Source organism: Sphaeramia orbicularis, chromosome 22 (assembly GCF_902148855.1).
Source record: "Sphaeramia orbicularis chromosome 22, fSphaOr1.1, whole genome shotgun sequence".
NCBI lineage: Eukaryota > Metazoa > Chordata > Actinopteri > Kurtiformes > Apogonidae > Sphaeramia > Sphaeramia orbicularis.
The window spans coordinates 25,955,329-25,975,741 of NC_043978.1; the positions used below are offsets into that span (position 1 = coordinate 25,955,329).

General features: G+C 35.2%; 1 protein-coding gene across 3 annotated transcripts in view; it reads right to left on the reverse strand.

Annotated features, from left to right (window-relative positions):
- Positions 1-20,413, reverse strand: part of rcan3 (regulator of calcineurin 3) — a 113,055-nt gene that overhangs the window by 44,633 nt on the left and 48,009 nt on the right. The window lies entirely within an intron of this gene.

Below are 20,413 nucleotides of genomic sequence, written 5' to 3' on the forward strand. Positions count from 1 at the left end.
AGTTTTTATTTATTTCAGTTAACAAAAATGTTTTTACAATTCTAGTTTTTTTTAATTTCGTTAGTTTTTGTTAACGATAATAACCTTGATGTGAATAAGACAATCATGATTTCGATATTCTACTGAGACTCATCAATGCATTTTTGTCCTCTGTAGGGGACAAATGTTTGACAGTTTTACTTAAAAAAAAAAAAAAAAGTCCATTGCAAAGGACATTCCATTAAAAATATGAGTAAATACAAATAATTTTTAAACATGTATCTGAAAAAAGTGTTGCATTATGCAGTTTCTAACCAACACAATTGTTTAATGTAAAAAAGCTAAAAACGTCACTTTCCTGGGTCTCAGGAGGATATGCATATACATAATAAGACATTATATACTGGGTGGATACTGGGTATGTGGGTGTAGCCACTGTGGCATCACCCACTGGTTTGCAGACTGGTGTGTTGACCCTTAGCATCTGTGCATTTTGAAGTTAGAAATGATCACATCTTTCCAGTCGGTTCACTGGAGAGTGACTTCCTGTTTCAGTCACATGATCGCCACCCTTTTAGGAGACTAGCGTTAGATCCAGTCCCATTCGGTTCAATAGGAGAAGTGAATTTTTACAGGTTTGGAATGATTCTTTCACTCTAAACGTCTTTTCTGAGAGGAGGCCATGGACTTAGTTGGAGGCCTGTCTCTGTTTCAGAAATAGACAAAATCTCATTTGTAAGAGCTAAAAAAAAAGAGAAAAACAAAACTATACAATAATGTTAACTACTTGTAATATTGTTATACTTTATGGTATTTAAACTCTGAACACACCTACTTGTATAAAAAGGAGGTATTTGTTTCATGTCAGTGAAGCCTACATACTGCACCATCTTAGTCAATAGACCAGGGGTGTCAAACATGCGGCCCGGGGGCCAAATGTGGTCCGCCAAAGGGTCCAGTTCGGCCCCTGGGATGTTTTTGCCAAGTGCAAAAATTCCACAGTCTTGAATTGAATTAAGCAAAAAAATTTAGCTTGAATGAAGGAAAAAAATCTTGAATTAAGCCAAAAAACATCTTCAGTTAAGTAAAAAAAATCTTCAATTAAGCCAAAAAAAAATCTCAAATTTAGCAAAAAATCTTGAATTAAGCAAAAAAAAAAAAAAAATCTTGAGTTAAGTCAAAAAAAATTTTCAATTAAGTAAAAAAAAATATTGAATTAAGGCAAAAAAAAAAAATAAAAAATAAATAAAAATCTTCAATTAAGTAAAAAAAAAGAATCTTAAATTAAGCCAAAAAAAAAAATCTAGAATTAACAACTTAATTTTTTTTCTTTGTTTTAGTGCAATAAATAACATTAATTATGAAAATATTTACATTTACAAACTATCCTATAACAATAAAATGTGAATAACCTGATCAAATATGAACAACCTGAAATTTCTAAAGAAAATTAAGCACAATTTTAACAATTTTCTGCCTGTTAGTGTTTAGTGTCTTTGTAGATCTGATCCATAATGCACATGGAGAAATGAGAAGTGGAGGCAGAATATTGTTAAAATTGCACTAAATTTTCTTACGTTTTTTAATTTAAATTTCAGTTTTTTCAGTTTTTTTTTTTTTTTTTGTATAGTTTATAAAAGTAAGTATTTTCATAATTTAATGTTTTTTTTTTTACACTAAAACAAATTTGGAGTTGTCATTATTTATATGTTATTATTTTTGTGGTTCGGCCCACTTCAGATCAAATTTAGCTGAATATGGCCCCTGAACTAAAATGAGTTTGACACCTCTGCAATAGAGGATCTTTGGTGAAATTCACCAAGCTAATGCTAACTTACTGAAAACACTGACTAAAATGCTAACTGACACTGTCGTATTAAACACCACCACATAGCCTAATTTCAGTTTCTTGGTAAATGTTAACAGATGCAGCTGTGTTTGATAAATGTTATGTCACAGTAATGTGGGCTAGCTGACAGCTGACACTGCCTAAAGCAAGTTAACGCTCACATTAGCTTATGTAGCAATGCTTAGTACTAGCAAATTTGACCTTTGACATTTGATGCCTCTCTCGCAGGCAAGAGGGCTGTCAGTCAAAGCCCATGTGACCTTAACCCTTTAAACCCTAAGCCTAAAATGGTCCGTCTGGATTTTTTTATTTCTTATTTTGACGATAAAAGGTTAGAAAATATGCTGTTAGTGAGTCATTTGGCCCATTTTTTCAGAGCATTTAGAACTTTCAAAATCAATTAACTGTATGTTATTATACAGCTAAAATGGCGTCTTCTCCAACTTCTAGTACAGACGTGAGTGAAATTACTATAATGAATAAAGCCTATACAGCGCAACATTTCAGGTTTCAGAAATCATTGGAATTTTTCCAATTGCGCAAAAAGTGAAAAAGTTACAGCCATCCAAAACGCATTTGCAGGGTGTGTCAGCGATGACACGTCAGGTTTTAAAGGGTTAATTATCTATAGCTTTCAGCATTAATACAATTAAAATAGGTGAGTTGATGTCTTATGACAGAGGTGTCAAACATGTGGCCTGGGGGCCAGATCTGGCCTGCCAAAGGGTCCAGTCTGGCCCCTGGGATGAATTTGTGAAATGCAAAAATTACACTGAAGATATTAAACATTTTAGTTCAGGTTCCACATACAGACCAATTTAATCTGCAGTGGATCGGATCAGTAAAATACGATCATAATAACCCATAAATACTCACAACTCCAATTTTTTCCCTTTGTAAATGTAATCATTTTCATACCATTTTACTGTATTTACACTAAAACAAACTAACATTTCACAAAAACGCGTATAACCTCAAAAAATATAAACACTTTGAAATGTCTGAAGTGTAATTTTAACAATATTCTGCCTGTTATTAAATGTTTTATGTATTTGTAGATTCACTGTGATCTGTACGTTGATGTATCATGACGTGATGTACATGTGTAAATGACAAACTGAGACATAATATTGTTAAAATTACATTTGTCACTCATGTTATTCACATTGTTTTAAAAGATAGTTGGTAAATGTAAACCTTTTCATTGCATAATTGTACTTTTTTTGGGGAAAGTTTAGAGTTGACTCTTTTTTTTAATATATATTAATATGTTATTATTTCACTGGTTCGGCCCACTGCAGATCAAATTTGGCTTAATATGGCCCCTGAACTAAAATGAGTTTGACACCCCTGTCTTATGAGTTCTCTTATGTTTGGTTTTTTTTTTGTTTATATGTCTTTGTTACCCCGTCACAATATTTTGTCAAGCACTAAATAAAAGAAAAAAAAAAATTGTTAGTCATAAAAAATATATATATGTATGTGAGTTAAATAAAAAAAACATTTGCTGTAGACTGAAGCTTTAGTTGTACCAGGTTTAAATCTGTTTTTTTCTGCTATATAGTCGGTATCTGAAGTTAATGATCTGCAGTTGAGCCGCAGTGACCAACAGTAACTTCACTCAATACGTATGATGATGTAATGTGGCGTTAAGAAAAAAATGAAAAGAGAGACTTATTACATGATAAACTCTGACGTGTGTGATGTAATCTAGCACTTCTGTCAAAGAAGCCATTAACATTAGTAAAGCAGCAAATCCCTGGCATTACAAAACAACAAAAAACATCCCATGATTAATAGCTTTTGTCTGGCTTGTGATGGCTGCGTAAACACTGTGAAACCAATGTGAATGGGGCAAGTGTTATTACAGTGGGATCAATACCCTGAGCGGGGAACGGTATCGATGAGGGCCCGGCGCTGCTGCGGCGCCGCTCTCTCCTAGGGACATTCTGTCCACGGCACGAAGATTGAAATCAGTTTACGGCGTGTGGGGACGCATTAATCCTATTACCACCAATCTGGTCGTTATGGTTTTTATTGAGGCGGGAGCATTTCCTCATCAGCAGCACTTAGGCTCGGTTGAACACACAAACGAGGACACACATGTTATTACTTCACACTCTTAAAACGCAGGCGTGTCCACACAGTCTCCCACACAGATCCACACACTTTACAGAGGCTCTGGTAATCCATAGAGTGACACGACATTACATAAGGTGGCTCCAACAGCTCCTACCTTGCACCAAAACATACGGATCGATCTTTGTCTCCTCCTACTCTTCTATCTGTTACAACTCTGTTTTCTCTTTGTAATGTCTCTGGTGGAAAAAGGTGCTTTGTCTAGAAGGTGATGCAGCATCCAGCTCTAGTGAGGATTAAAACAACCATACTGATCTAAAATGTTTAATAACTGTTGAACCATTAAGCCTATCAATACATGTAAATAAATAAAATAAAATGCACTTTCTCAGCTTTTCATCATCATCAGCTATGACCCATTTGGATGATCAGAGGCTCCACAGTGAACGCGGAAACACACTAACAGTGATTCACCAATAAAACCTAAGTAGTTTGACAAATAACAGTGGTTGTAAACACTTATTTTTATGTTCAGTTGATATATTTTGCTTCAGGTTTCTCTGTTTTGCTATAATAACCTTTGAATTTACGCTGAGCTTTGATGAAAATTGACCTGATTTATACTGAAAAATACAAAATCCAGAGGATAATATATGATAAATGGTGATAAATCACTAAGGAAAGGTTACATGTAATGAGAAAAATTCATGTAGTTCTGAGTCTTTAAGGGTTAAAAACTGCAGGAAGTGAATGTGCATTAGATGTAAGGGGAAGTGCATTTTACAGCGTAGTTCCAGCCTCTGTAAATGTCCCAGTTTAACTGTAGCAACAAGAGTTAATATCTGAAAAAAAGAAGAACGTGTTTTACAGAAGTGGCTACAACTCATTATTATGTTTTAATTTGCTACTAAATTGTGACACAGTAATCCAGCCCAGGGCCAACTGACTTATATATTTTAATACCCCTGTTAACCATTCACCACTAGACAGGTCTTATGTATTAGGATTGTGCAATCTTTATTGTAATCTTAACTGTTATTGATCTAAATTTGTCATATTATCTGACTGAGTCATTGAAAAAATAAATAATAGCTGTGTTAAACCTTGTCTACCCTGAAGTTACAGCTAACATTTGTTTTTCTTAGTGTAATTAAAGCTATACCGTATGATGTGGCAGTTTTACACTTTTTTTTTGTCATCTTAAAATGCTCCTAATAAGCGTGTGTTAAACTAAAATGTAAAAGAAATCCACCAGGTATTGAAACTCAAAAATGTTTAATTCTCGTATATTTCTGATAAAAGTCTGACCAATCACTTTATTCGGCCCGAATAAAATAATTGGCCGAACCTGGCTGAGCCTCCTGTCAATCATCCATTACGGCCGTCCAGCATCAGATCCATTATCGCTGTCTCCGCATCCGATATGTGTCCCTCTGAATCTGACGCATCAGTCGCGCTGCTTCTCCTGTCACTGACCACAGTCTTTCTAGGATGTGTATGGATAGAACTCAAATGCACATGTGGAAGGGAATAAATGGATTTATGAACAGAAACAACAACTAAGGAGAACAAACAGGAGTCTGATGAATGAAGGATGGAGATAAAAGTCCGGAAGTCAGCTGTACTGGACTGAACAGGTCTGCATAAAGCTCAGCTTTTATGACCGTGGGACTCATACAGGTACATGTACATGGTGTCACACAATGTAAGATGATGTAGGATGATAATTGTATGGACTATGAAACCTCAAATGTCCACGGAAAAATTCGCGGAGTCCACGCGTTCACAGTGCGCGCGCCCGTCGCCTGAGCATCTCATCTCCGTGGTGCAGTGAAGACCCTGACTCAGTACCGCACAGACCAGACCCTTAAATACAGGGTCTACTGATGGAACAGGGGCCGCGGGCCCGCGGCACGTGGATGATGCATCTGATTACTGAGGGAGGGGTCTGCGGACACACCGAAGTGGACCGGACCTGCCCCTCCGCTTCCTCCGCGCGCATCAGGTGAGAGGAGGCGAGCATCAGAGCTCAGGCAAGGGGAAGTGGGCGGGGCTTTAGAGGGAGGCGGGTTGTTCATGTTCAAACTTTTACTAAGTGCTGTGAGAAATGCCACATCGGTAGGTATAGCTTTAAGGTATTTTTTGTACCCAGTGATGAGTTTATAACAGTAATGTCACAGGTTCTGACCTCTGATGTGCACTGTGTCTGATTTATGCTGATGCTTATGAGTGTGAAAATGTTTTTGTCATATTATTAAACTTATATGACAACTTAAGCCGCAACAATCTGTCTTTGCATGTGCATGAAAATGTGGACTAATGTTTACTTGATCTGGATATTGTCAATATTATAATAATTCTGGTCTAAAATAGTGAAAATAGGGAGAATTTCTAATAAGATAACAGCAACAGAAATCATCTTTTTGTTCTGAAGTATGTTATTTAACAAAACATAACAAAAAAAGGGAAGCTGATTTTAACAAAAGGTTGTTTTTTTTATTTATATGAACTTATATACAGGGTGTCCCATAAGTCTCCATACATAGGAGACATAATACATTCCATACATATATGGTTCTAACATGTATTTCTTTATATTTCAGATAACCCAAAGAATGCATTTGAATAAAGAGCAACAAATTGAAATCATCCTGATGGCCGGTTCAGCAAGCAGTCGTATGGTTGCAAGCGCATTTAACAGAAAACATGGGACGTGTATCACACAAGACACTGTGGCAAAACTTATTGTCAAGTTAAAAAAAACAGGAAGTGTTTTGCATCAATTTGTTCCTGACAAAATGGCAGTCATATAGAGCATATTATATAAATAAAAATGGTTTATGTCAAGAAACGTTTATTCTTCCTATGTATGGAGACTTATGCGACACCCTGTAGAATGTGTTTACGTTACATTTCATGCTTTACCATTGTTGATTTTTCAGAAATGATGTACAAATGTGCTTAGTTTTTTGTTGTACTCTGTTGTAAAGCATCTTCTCAAATTTAAAAAAAAAAAAAAAAGAAATCATTACTTACAGCACAGGTGTCAAACATGCGGCCCGGGGGCAAAACCCAGCCCACCCTAGGGTCCAATCTGGCCCGTAGGATGAATTTGTGAAATGCAAAAATTACACTGAAGAGATTAACAATCAATAGTGTAAAAATCTTGTTACATACACATATAAACCAATTAGATCTCAATTGGGTCAGACCAGAAAAATACTGTCATAATAACCTATAAATAATGACAACTGCAGATTTTATCTCTGTTTTAGTGTAAAAAAAAAAAAGTAAAATGACATGAAAATGTTTACATTAATAAACTATCCTTTAACAAAAAATGTGAATAACCTGAAGAAATACAAACAACATGAAATGTCTTGAGAAAAGTAAATGTAATTTTATCAGTATTGTGTATTTGTAATTGTAATGTCAGTTGTAATGCACATGTGTACATGATAAACTGATAAACTGATGCAGAATATTGTTAAAACTGCACTTGTTTTTCTTCAGACATTTCAAGTTGTTCACATTATTCAGATTTTTAAGGACAAGATGTAGATATAAACATTATCATAATGTAATTTTACTCTTTCACTGGTATTTTACTGGTACGACTCATTTGAGATCATATTTGGGTGAATGTGGCCCCTGAACTAAAATGAGTTTGACACCCCTGACTTACAGCCTGAGCCTCAATAAACCTTTAGTGGTTAATGGTTCTAGTTGTGCTTGCTAACATTCCATGCAGTTATTCCATTAAAACAAAATGACATATATATACAGGGTGGGGAAGCAACATTTACAATATTTTGAGGCAGGGGTTGAAAGACAGTGTATGACCAATTAGTTTATTGAAAGTCATGAGAATTTATTTGCCACAAGAAAATTGACATAATAGAAAATGTTTTTATTCTATGTGTCCTCCTTCTTTCTCAATAACTGCCTTCACACGCTTCCTGAAACTTGCGCAAGTGTTCCTCAAATATTGGGGTGACAACTTCTCCCATTCTTCTTTAATAGTATCTTCCAGACTTTCTCATAATAGTTTTGCTCATAGTCATTCTCTTCTTTCCATTATAAACAGTCTTTATGGACACTCCAACTATTTTTGAAATCTCCTTTGGTGTGACGAGTGCATTCAGCAAATCACACACTCTTTGACGTTTGCTTTCCTCATTACTCATATGGGCAAAAGTTTCTGAAAAGGTATGGATAATAGTGTTAGGTATGATTATGACATCAGTATATGTTTGGTTTCAAAACAATTGACGTAGTGCCTGCTGAGAAAAAAACAACTAAATGTTCATTGTATATTTTGCTTCCCCACCCTGTATATTGTCCCATCTCCACAAAAATGCAATTGCCTTTGCATCGTTACATGCCCGTCTGATATTACTGAACTGGAAGGGGAAGAACCCTCCTGCCTATGTTCATTGGATTAGAGAGGTGATGTTGGGATTGGACCTGGAAAAAATTAGGTATACAGTCTGCGGGTTGGAGGATAAATATGATAGAACCTGGTCACAGTTTATAAATCATATCAAGAACTTGCATTTTTCCTGATTTCTTGTTTTTACTTAATGCATTTTTCTTTCTTCTTCACTCTTTTACTGCCATCTTAGTCTTCTCAGTGCCCACTGTCTGACTGCTGGGACTTTTTTTTTTTTTTTACCTTATGCAAGAGGTCCAGAATGTTGGTGATATGACCAAAATGATCAACATAAATTGGTTTGAGTCTTTTTTTTTTTTTTTTTTTGGTGTTTTGTTTGTCACTGTATTTATATGGATGTATTTGTGGGGATGCCACCTGGATGGGGGGGGGTGCAAGTTTAAGAATTGCATAAGATATGCTTAAAGATGTAATTGTAATGGAAAAATGATAAATAAAGTTGTTAATAAAAAAAAAATGACATATATGCCACTAAATCTAATATAAATAACACTCCTGGCTGAAATGCATCTGAACATTAAAATGAAGTGATCATCTAGTTTTTTGTTTTTTTTTTTGTAAATACATTCCTCATCACTGTATCACTGTTACTATATATATATCCTAGTGAGTAACACTCTAATACACTTAATAGACTACAGTGTTTGGAGGAACTATTTATAAGAGTCAGTGTATAGGTAATGAGTTCTGGCGTGTCTATTTTTGGTAGTACATCTTCCTTGTATTTCCATAACCACTTGTGTTGGACTTAAGCTCTCTTGGAAATTCTGACAAGGAAATTATTTCTGTCCGGTGCATTCAATAACAAAAGCCAATCATTGTATGACGTTGCGTTGCCTCTAAAGTGGGGGCCTCTACATTCCATTGCGAGACCTTTTTTCTTTTGCTTCTAATCTTATCGCTTCATAGTCGTGTTGTCTTGGACACATGGTAACCGGACCCCCACACCAGGGAGACTGTCCTTTTGTTCTACGTCACCCTCAACGGACGCAGCACTAACCTTTAGCTGACACCTGAGCCCCGGCGCTTCTCTAGGGTTTCAGGCCAATGTGAGCTGCCCATCTCCACCTGCCTAGTGCCCAGACTGGGAGAGGAGGCACACCTGAGCCCACTGCTCGGGCCCAGGATCGCTCAACCCTGCCAAGTCGCAGATCTGGTTTCCTAGCGGCGCAGAACCTGATCCCGTCACCGTCTACATCCATCCTGTGTCCTGCCTCTGCTCCTCTGCCTCTTACCTTCACCCCAATATCTGGTCAGGGTGCATCACAACGGGGTCTTTAAAGTCCACGATCATATATGAATGTACAACTGATGAATGATTAATGAGCGCGTCCTTTCTTTGAAAAACTGAAAACTGAAGGACAACTGGGTGATGATGACACATGAAAAATAACGCAAGAAGGTTCACAATAGAAAACAGACCATTTGGCTCTTTATTTAATATTTAACTAATCTTAGACAAATGGAACAAATGTCTTGGGAGCATGTGTTTGGCTGAATTTTTAGGTTTGTTTTACAGTTTTATGTCAGTTTTAGATGCTATTTTTAAAAACTTACACCTATTACCTGCATCAGATATCATATTATGGTGTCCTGTGTCACATCTCCTCATTATATCTTACATTAATCCACTTGAATATTAATTGTTTGCGAGTAACCTTATCTGAACTGTTTTATTACCTCGAGTTAGTGTGCAGGTATTAGAATAAAACAGTATTTAAAAAGAAGCGATAAGAAATCACGTTAAATGTTTTATAACTTGTTTGGTTATTATAACCTGGTAGATAAGGTGAGTTTAATCTTTATTTATTTATTTGTTTGTTTATTTAGCAGGAACAGTACACATTAATGAACATTTCTGTAAATGTGCCAGTATTAGCAAAAAAAGCTATTTTTCAATTGTTGTCCCTGGGTAAGATGTAAAGTACCAGCATACATAAAATTAGAAACATTTTAAAAATTAAAACTAATATTTCAGGTTTAACATAATTTGTAGGTTGGAAAGGTTATTGCCGTATAATATATGCATTTTCCCAAACATAGGTATGTTCAAAAATGTATATATATTATTAATTATTTTAGTTATTTAGTCATTTACTTTCACGATCACTTACCAATTTATCATTTTAACCCTTTTATGCATGAATTATGAGAACCTTAATCAAGATTTTTTTTTTCCTGAGTGTTTCTATTCCTCTTTAGGCATGAAAAAAGTTGAACATTTTTTTATGAACCTAATTTTCATGGAGTTACAAAAATGTTCACTAAACTGGACACCATAGGTTTAATTTCAGAAGCAAAGAAACATGTATTTACTGATATACTGCGTCAAAACTAGGAAATAAAAACATGTTTAATGCTGCTAATCTGATGTTGTGTCACATTTTAACATACCTGCATAGAGATAAAATGTAAAAAACAAACAAAAAAAAAAAACAATCTAATAAAAATTACCAATTTTTTACACTCAAACATGTAACTCCAGATCAGGTTTATCAAGAACAGCAAATTTACAGTAACTGGTATGAATTACAGTGTATGGGATGAAGCATAAGTATCCAATGTGTTGGCTGATATGGAACTAAAACAACAGAACTCATAAGAGAACACCTTTGAACAGCTGTCCACTGTAGTGACCACTATGCATGAAAGGGTTAAATATACTTTATCTTATAAATTTCCATGAAAAATTGAGTAAAAAGGTCTTGTTTCAGGGAAATGGATCTCATTTGATGTTTATTTTATGTTTTATATAAAAATATATGATTGTGTTTTAATGTATGTTTGTTAATGGTTCAGTGGCGTACAAATAAATTAGATTGGACTGCATTAAAATGAAAATTAAGCTTCAAGCATGCTTTTCATTAGAAAATATATCAGATTTTGTGTTAGTATGACTTTTCAGCTAATATTAAGTGATTAAGTGATTGACAGATTTAAGAGACCACATGAAAAATGGCTCCTTTAGTTTGAGTTTTAACAATTCCTGCTAGAATATGTGCTTGACACTCCCTTGGTTGTTACATTTAAGTATATTTGACTTTTTTGTAGACCTGATAGCAAATCACATAAAATGATGCCACAGTATAACAATAACGTACCTTGTTCTGTTATGGCAACATGTTATATAAGGTCAGAACCCCCAAAACACAATGGGGAAATAATGAAAACCTTACAGACGTCAGCAAAGCCATTGTAGTTTCCTTAACTATAAACAGCGGATTAGTCATCACATCTCTCCTGCTTCCTCCTATACCAGCATAATTTTTGCAACGACAAAGCCTGAGAACAGACGTGACACTAGTGACACACAGAGAGGTGGACAGACGGGGAGGTAGGAGGACAAATGGAAAGTGACCCTGATGCTGATGGAAACTTCTTCTGTGTGTACGCTGACCGAGGTGTTTTGTCTGTCGGTCTGTGAGTTCGCTGACTCACTGTTGTGTTTGGAATGTGTGACAGTGTCAGTGTTACTCCAGTCTTCAGCGCGTGGGAGACGAGTTGAAAAATCCACTGTGGCTCATATCGCTCAAGTGTTCTTTAATAAGTTTGTGAACGACGCGAACGGGCCAACGGGGCACGCATTTAATTTTCTCCTATAACTCGGATGTGTTAAACGGCTCCTAATTAAAAATAAACACATTTCTTTCAGTGACAGACTGACGCCACGGAGGCACTTATCAAGTGAAAGAGCAGGTTGACAGGCTGATTAATTATTTATGCATGCGTAAAGGAAGAAATAAATGAGGAACCATCAAACCTGCGAGGGAATAAATAAAGAAATTCGATGTAAATGTCAGAATCAAGCCAAGCATGCGACGTAACAGTAAAGGCTTGCGTCATGCTCTGTGTTGCGTTAATGCAGTCACTGTTTGCCAACATGCCATGACCTTCACCATGTGTCCTGAGCTATCATCTGCTGATGCCGCTAGATTTTCCAGGTAATGATAGTGTTGTCACGAACATATACACATAAAGTGACAGTCGCTGCCTTCAGCCCACAGCTCTGGCTTTACTCATCACAGTAATAGTGTTTTCGTTTCTCAACAAGAATGCTTTATATAACCTTGTATCTCAGAAATTACGCTTATATCGTCGGCTTCCTGATAAAACCTGCTAAGTGGCATTTTTGGTTGGGAATAAAAACCTGCTATCTCCCCTATTATAGCTTCCAATTTCAGTCTCCTGTTAAAGTTGTTTACATTCCATCATACGTACCAACATTAGGGCAAGAATCAGGCGGTACGATACAAATCACAATACTAGGACCACGATACGATATATCACGGTATATCATGATACTGTTAAAAAGGCAATTTTTTGTTTGTTTCTTTTTTTTTTTTAAATGATTATTTCCTTGAAAAATTGAATTACACCAGAAATCTGCACAAATACTAAACACATTTTTATTTGATCAAAACAAGATCTAATGCTATATCACGAAATGTTCCTGTGTTAAAACTTAAATTCTGTTTTACAGACATTACAGTTTAAGATCCTGCTCAAAATGTTCATATTGTATTAGTTTATAACTAAGATCATAACATTATTTTTGTGCGATCCCAACAAAGGTACTAACATTGTTTAATAAAAGAGTGTTAAATAATAATGAAAAAATGTAAACAAAAAAGAAAAAAAAAAAAAAAAAAAATGAACCTCCACAAAATCTGCATCTGAATAAATACCTAAAAATATCGATACAGTATTTCTTGATATCGATACAGTATTGTGAAATGAAATATCGCGATATATTGAAAAAACAATATTTTCTTACACTCCTAACCAACATTAAAGGAACAGATATTTTTTTGTCCTATTTCAATTTCCTTTTATATAAACATTTTTTTGTTTCTCCAGTAAAATTTGCCAAAATCCACACAGCAGGTTTTATCAGGAAGCTGACGATATATAACTCGGTTGTAGTGATATTGAATGCACTGTTTCACAAAACTGAAGGTTCAACTTGTAAGATTCATTGGATTGTGTTTTGTTGTTGATGTTAGCTAACTCCGTTGCTAAGCTAACAACTGTCTGGATTCCCTACATCACAGGTGTCAAACATGCGGCCCGGGGGTCAAAACCGGCCGACCAAAGTTTCCAATCCGGCCCGTGGGATGAATTGGCAAAGTGCAATTTACAGCATCAAACTCAAAAATAATATCATAATAACCTATAAATAATGACTACACCAATGTTTTTCCTCTTTAATTTAGTGCAAAAAACATTAAATTATGAAAATATTTACATTAAGCAACTATTCCTTAACAATAAAATGTGAATAACCTGAACAAATATGAACAACTTGAAATGTCTAAAGAAAATGAAGTGCAATTTTAACAATATTTTGCCTGTTACTAAATGTTTTGTGCCTTCGTAGATCTGATCTGTAATGCACATGTAGCCTATAAATAAGTCGAGGCATAATATTGATAAAATTGTACTTATATTTCTTAACAAATTTCATTTTTTTCAGGTTATTCACATCCTTTTTGTTTGGATAGTTTTTGTTTGGCATAACTGAACATTATTTTTTGCACTAAAACAATTTGGAGTTGTCATTATTTATTGGCTATCATGCTGTTATTTTACTGGTCCGGCCCACTTCAGATTAAATTGGGCTGAATGTGGCCCCCGGAAGAAAATGAGTTTGACACCCCTGCCCTACATCAATGATAACAGCCTCTAAACCAGGGGTCTCAAACTGAAATGGGCAGGGGGCCGCTTTAGGTCCTTAAACAGTGACTGAGGACTGGCTCAACTTTAAAAAAAGTATTAAAAAAAGTCTCAGGTTATTGCAATATGTATATTTTTTATTTCCAGTGCTCATATTTTTGTGATATTTAACCAACAGATTCCATCAGCAGCTGCTAGATTTATTTGTTCTTAAATTGTATGGCACTTTTTATCCATATATGAAAAAGAATTCAACTATATTATTATATTCATACATTTTAATACATGAACACCGCTTCGTTTGATGAGAGGAGTTTGAGACCCTTGTTGTAAACTGATTTTGTGTGGAAAACTTGGGACAAATATTCTGCAATAAATTCTTTTACTCACTCCCATGTTTTTCCATGCCACTCTTCTGCTCCTCTACAGTAACAACAGCGTAAAATACTAGGTATTTTTATCTTAGAAAAAGACTTTATCACATCAGTAAAGGGCATAAAACAGACTCTGACACAAACGTCATGTCAGCAAATCTTACATATTGAACCATGTTGTCAATTAATGTGGAAACGGTGCTAGATTGTGACAGTATCAGCCTCAACTTGTCTTATTTTTTGCATCAACATGTTGCATTTCCACTGCGTTAACACTGATTCTGTGTGGCTCATTGTTAAAGCACCTATTAGACATCATCTCCAATGCAGCTGCAGCTAAAACTGAGACAACAATGGGAAAAACTGCAAAACATAACTCCTACAATTGTATTTTCTGACTTAAGTTTTGATAATTTCAGGTGAGAATGTGTGTTTTGACTTGAAAATTAGCTCCAGCGTCTTCACAGATATCCTGCTAGCTTGGCTCCATCATGTCAACATGATGACAGACATTAGTTGTAACACAGCAATGATTGTGGATCGACTAATCTGTGATCTGCGGGATTTTACATCATCAAGTATTGCTTTGGTTCAATTGGAACCACTGTGAAAATGACACTACAAATAGTATCAGATGGTACCTTTGGCTCAAGGCAAGTTGAAATGATATTATCAGAGGAAAAGTAGCAAATGTTGATACAAGGTGATGTACTTTGATGCAATTTTTTATATCTTTTTTTCCAAATTGTCATAGTATGAAAAAGACAAAACTGTACACATTAGAAAAGAATAAAACTAAAGCAAAAAAATTAAATCCAACCACCCCTACGGCATTACTTCCATTGTAATCTGAGCTACAGAAATCATTTGGCTGTAGAGGTAAAAAAAAAAAAAAAAATCTTTGCATGAAAAGTATAATTTAAAAAATGTGCTTTTGAGGCTTGACACAGTGCCATAAACATAACATAGTAATACTCAAGAGGATAAATATTAGTGATGTGATGTTCACGAACGAATCGAATCTTTTGAACGGCTCTTTGAAATGAACAATGGGAACTGAGTCTTTGTAAAGAGCCGTTCATTTTTTTTTTTATTTTTTTTTTTAAAGAGTGAGTGTCCGATTGCCTGTCAATTTACCAACATACTGTTCTTGTTCTGAGAATTGCACTATGGTTCAGGTATTTAAGTAATTGCAGTCATTAATCACTGTTGTGTTTTGTGCAGTTTTTTCCGTATGTTTACACACATTTATTGTTCTTGTTTTGAGGAGAATAAAATGTTATTTCATAAGAAAATGTTTTATTTTCTTCATTTTTAGGCTACAGACTAGTCCACATAATGTACTGTGGTTTTTGGTCAAATTCCAGCATTTGCCTAATGTCACCTCTCATGTCATGTATTTACCCACACATTTGAACTAACTATTCTTTTTTACGGTAAGATAATATTTACTGCCGCGCCAATTAAACACCTTTAAAATGTAATGTCAATCATCACATGTAGCCTATTTAGTCATTAAAACATTGGTGTTTCAAAATAATGCCAAAAACATAAAAGAGCCAGTCTTTTCAGTGAGCTCTTTTCAGTGAACGGCTCCCTTCAAAGAGCCAAAAGTCTCATCACTAATAAATATTTCCTTGCAACACCATTTACAATATCTTTTGCTGGTTTTGACATATTATTTAACTTAACATTTAGTAAACGTTGAAGTTTCGCACTAAGACAGAAACAGCAAGACTTAGTTTAATATAGAAAAAATGGGAAAAATGACTCACAATGATATATATAACCTCAGCCATGATCTATTCCTACTCTGAGTCACAGACCTTTTGTTGCTTAAACCTAAAAAAGTTGCAGAAGTCTTTCTTTAAAATGGTTGGCATAACGTTGGAATGTCATTTCTGTGAGACTGTGTTGAAATGAAGCACAATGAAATGAAAGACCCTGCCATTAATATAACAATAACCTGCCCTGTCCACAGCCTTTCAGTTTGGTTCATTAATGATGTAACCAGCAGGGATTGAGCCAAAGGCGTGGGCTTTCCAAAAGTCCTTTGAACCGTATCAAAACAATGGCTCCAAAACACCACAGCCATTTACAAAGCACCTCCTCTAATTAAAAACCTGCACCATTCACTTATTTTCTTCATGTTGCCTATTCGAGCACCAAACGCCGTCACCTAATCTTTCGCTGAAACGTCTATAAATAGCAGCAATCCGCATATTAGTTCACCCAAAGTGCTCTGCGGCGAAAAACAGGAGTATGATTATTGTTTGTCATCTTCAGATTTGGAGATATTAATAAAAACAGCGGCCTTAGACTGGTTCAGATCTTGTTGAATGATGATAAAAACAAGAGCAGGCTGACAGGGAGCTCAATCAGAACCGACCCCCCCCTAACCCCCCCCCCCACGTGCCCTGCTTTAATCTGCCCTCTCCCCCTGTGTGCTCTCCATCGCTCTGTGTGAGCCAGAAACCGGGATTAGTGGTGTTCTTTATGCCATTGGAAAGTCAGCGCCTCTGTCTGCTCTTTTAATTTGCGCAGAAACCCCCTTCTTCTTCGGGGTTAGTCTGTACGAGGGGTCGGCTGATAAGCGCTGCTTGACATGAACGCTACTCTCTGATCAGACCGTCCTACCTCCGACTGTGTCAAGTACGTCAGGACGGTACGAGACATAACCAGGGCTTATTATCGAAACTAAATCACACAAAAGTCCTCTGTGCTGTGGAACGTTGGAAAAAATAGGAAATTTGAAGCGTGAAGTCATTATTTTGAGGGAAAAAGGTCATGATATTAGAAGAAAAGAGTTGTAAAGTTCATCATGTGGCATCAAATAACAACAAAACCATCAGCCTGTTAGCTCAGCAGTAGCAATATCTGTTTATCAGAAACTATCTTAGGGGTCAGACTGCTGCGTTTAGGTCAGCTGGTAATTTTGACAACTTTGTTTTTTTATTTATGGTTAATTTGATAAGTACAGATACATGTTAACTGGGAAGCAATCCCAAGTATCATAGTGTTTGTTGTGACTGCTACAAACAAAACAATAATCTGACAGTAAGATTAGTATAAAGTTTATTAAAAACTAATTACAGCAGGATGAGTCTTTCTCATAAAAAGGAGCTATTTTTCATCATTTTGAGACTTTTTGTCTTGAAAACATTTGATTTATTCTCCTAACGTTACATTTTTCTTTATTGAATATTACAACTTCATTGTCAACATATGACTTTTTTCTCAGAATATAGGCTTTAGTTTCGTAAAATTCTAACTTTTGTTAAGATGTTAGTACTTTATTCTCATATTTTGACTTTTCTTAAAATCTTCTGACTCCATTCTCATACTTGTGATCTTTTTCTATAAAAAAAATTGCAAACTTTTTCAAACTGTTATGATTTTTTTGTCAGAATATAGCCTTTAGTCTTTTAAAATTCTAACTTTTGTTAAGATTTTACTGCTTTATTTTTATATTTTGATTTTTCTTTAAATATTCTGTATCCATTTTCATAATATTGAACTTTTTTTTAAACTGTTATGATTTTTTTTGTCAGAATAAAGCTTTAGTCTTTTAAAATTCGAACTTTTGTTAAGCTATTACTACTTTATTCTCATATTTTGATTTTTCTTAAAATATTCTGACTTCATTCTCATAAGTTTGATCTTTTTCTAAAAAAAATTCCAACCTCTTTTAAACTGTTGTCATTTTTTTGGTCAGAATATATGCTTCAGTCTTTCAAAATTCTAACTTTTGTTAAGATATTACTAATCTATTCTCATATCTTGACTGTTCTTAAATATTCTGACTCCATTCTCATAATATTGAACTTTTTTAACTGTTATGATTATTTTTTGTCAGAATATAGGCTTTAGTCTTTTAAAATTCTAACTTTTGCTAAGATATTACTACTCAATTCTCATATTTTGACTTTTCATAAAATATTCTGACTCCATTCTCAAAATATTGAACTTTTTTTAAACTATTATGATTTTTTTTTTTGTCAGAATATAACAACTTCATTCTCATTATGAATTTTTCTGACTTTCTTTTGACTTTTCTTAAAATATTCTGGTTCCTATCTCATAATTCTGATCTTCTTCTAAAAAAAATTACAATATTTTTTAAACTGTTATGGTTTTTTTTGTCAGAATATAGGCTTTAGTCTTTTAAAATTGTAACTTTTGTCAAGATATTACTACTTTATTCTCATATTTTGACTTTTCTTAAAATATTCTGACTCCATTCTCATAATATTGAACTTTTTGTCAAAACTGTTATGATTATTTTGTCAGAATATAGGCTTTAGTCTTGTAAAATTTGAAGTTCTATTAAGATATTACTTTATTCTCGTATTTTGAGTTTTCATAAAATATTTTGACTCCATTCTCATAATATTGAACTTTTTTTTAAACTGTCGTGATTTTTTGTCAGAATATAACAACTTCATTCTTATTATGACTTTTTCTCAGTTCTGATTTTTCCCGTTATGCCTTTTTTTCATCCTCCAAACATCCATTTTTCCATTCAGTATGGCCTTATTACTCAACACACCGCACTGCTGCATCACACAAGCACAGAGTTGAAAATAAGCCAATGCCATGATCAGGAGTATTCAGCAGACACACTGCACAATCAACTCTTCTGAGGCTCGACAATCTACTTCGACAGCAATTTTCCACAGAAATCTTAAAAGCAATGACCTCAATCTCTAATAACAGGACGAGCGAAGGGTGAAAAATCAGTGTGTTTTCACCTTGGCTCATCTGCAGCAGTTGTAAGTGTAATGGGAGTTAGAAAGCACAGCACATGCACTGTTTGTGTGTTGGCTTCATACATGCAGGATATTCTTCAGCATTTAAAACCACAAGGACATGCCCGTTGGTACGTGCAGCAAAGACACAGAAAACATGACGTCTGCATTCAATATGAACACGAATTCCAGTATCGGTGCATGAAGTTAATTATGAAGGGAATAAAAAACGATAGAGCTGACCAAGACGCTGTGGGAATGAGGGTGGGGTGACTGGCTCCTTAAACCTGAAGAGGCTTTTTTTTTTTTTTTTTTTTTTCTTTTTTTTGCAAACCAGTGCACATCAGCATGAAAAATTGAAAGACAGAAAAAGAAAAAATGTGTCTGTGCCCACACCAGAGCATCCTCGACACATCTATGAACTATAACCAAACTCAGACCTCTGAGCTCAAGTGGAAAGCTGGGGTTTATACCTCTTATGTTTTCCTGCGTCTTTTTTTTTTTTTTGGGATGACTCAAATCAGACAAGCAGACAGGCGGCCAGCAGGTGAGGGAATCTATTCTGACATGGAATTTCCAAAGGGTTTAGTGGGTGAGCCAAGCTTTGGCAGACCATCTGTGTGGCCTTTTAAGCCCCAAAACTGGCACGTTGCGGTGCCAAAGGTGGGGTCCCGAAGCTTACTCTGAACACATTTAAGTGCAACTGCTTTCCTGTCTTGTGACTGACGGGCATCATATTATAGTATATTTAATTCCATTTAATACAACGTTCCCATATAGACTTTAAGTTCACAGTGATCTAAATGCATTTCAGGACAAAGTGGAAAAATAAAAAGAACATTTCACAAGGACATTAAGGGACGCCACAGAATATTACCATTCATACTACTTATGTATCATTTACTATAATCCTGTATGTATCCCTTCTAATCCAATGCACCTGCAATGCTGATGGGATGAGGACAGAGCAGATACAAAAGGAGGAGTAGGACTGCGTCTAAAACTGCCTCTGCAAGTGCATTATCATGGATCATTTTATCCCAAAAAAAAAAAAAAAAAAAAAAAAAAAAAAAAAAAAAAGACGCCCCCCGTTCAACTTGCGCATCTTCTCCCCTCTCTCACCCCGTTGTCTCCCAATTTCTGCAATTCATTCAGCGTCAATCAGCTAGAGCCGTGCGTGAAAAAAAAAAAAAAAAAAAGCGAACAGGACGCGCGTCTTTGGAGAGATCTGCGGCTTCCCATTGATAAAAATCCTCAG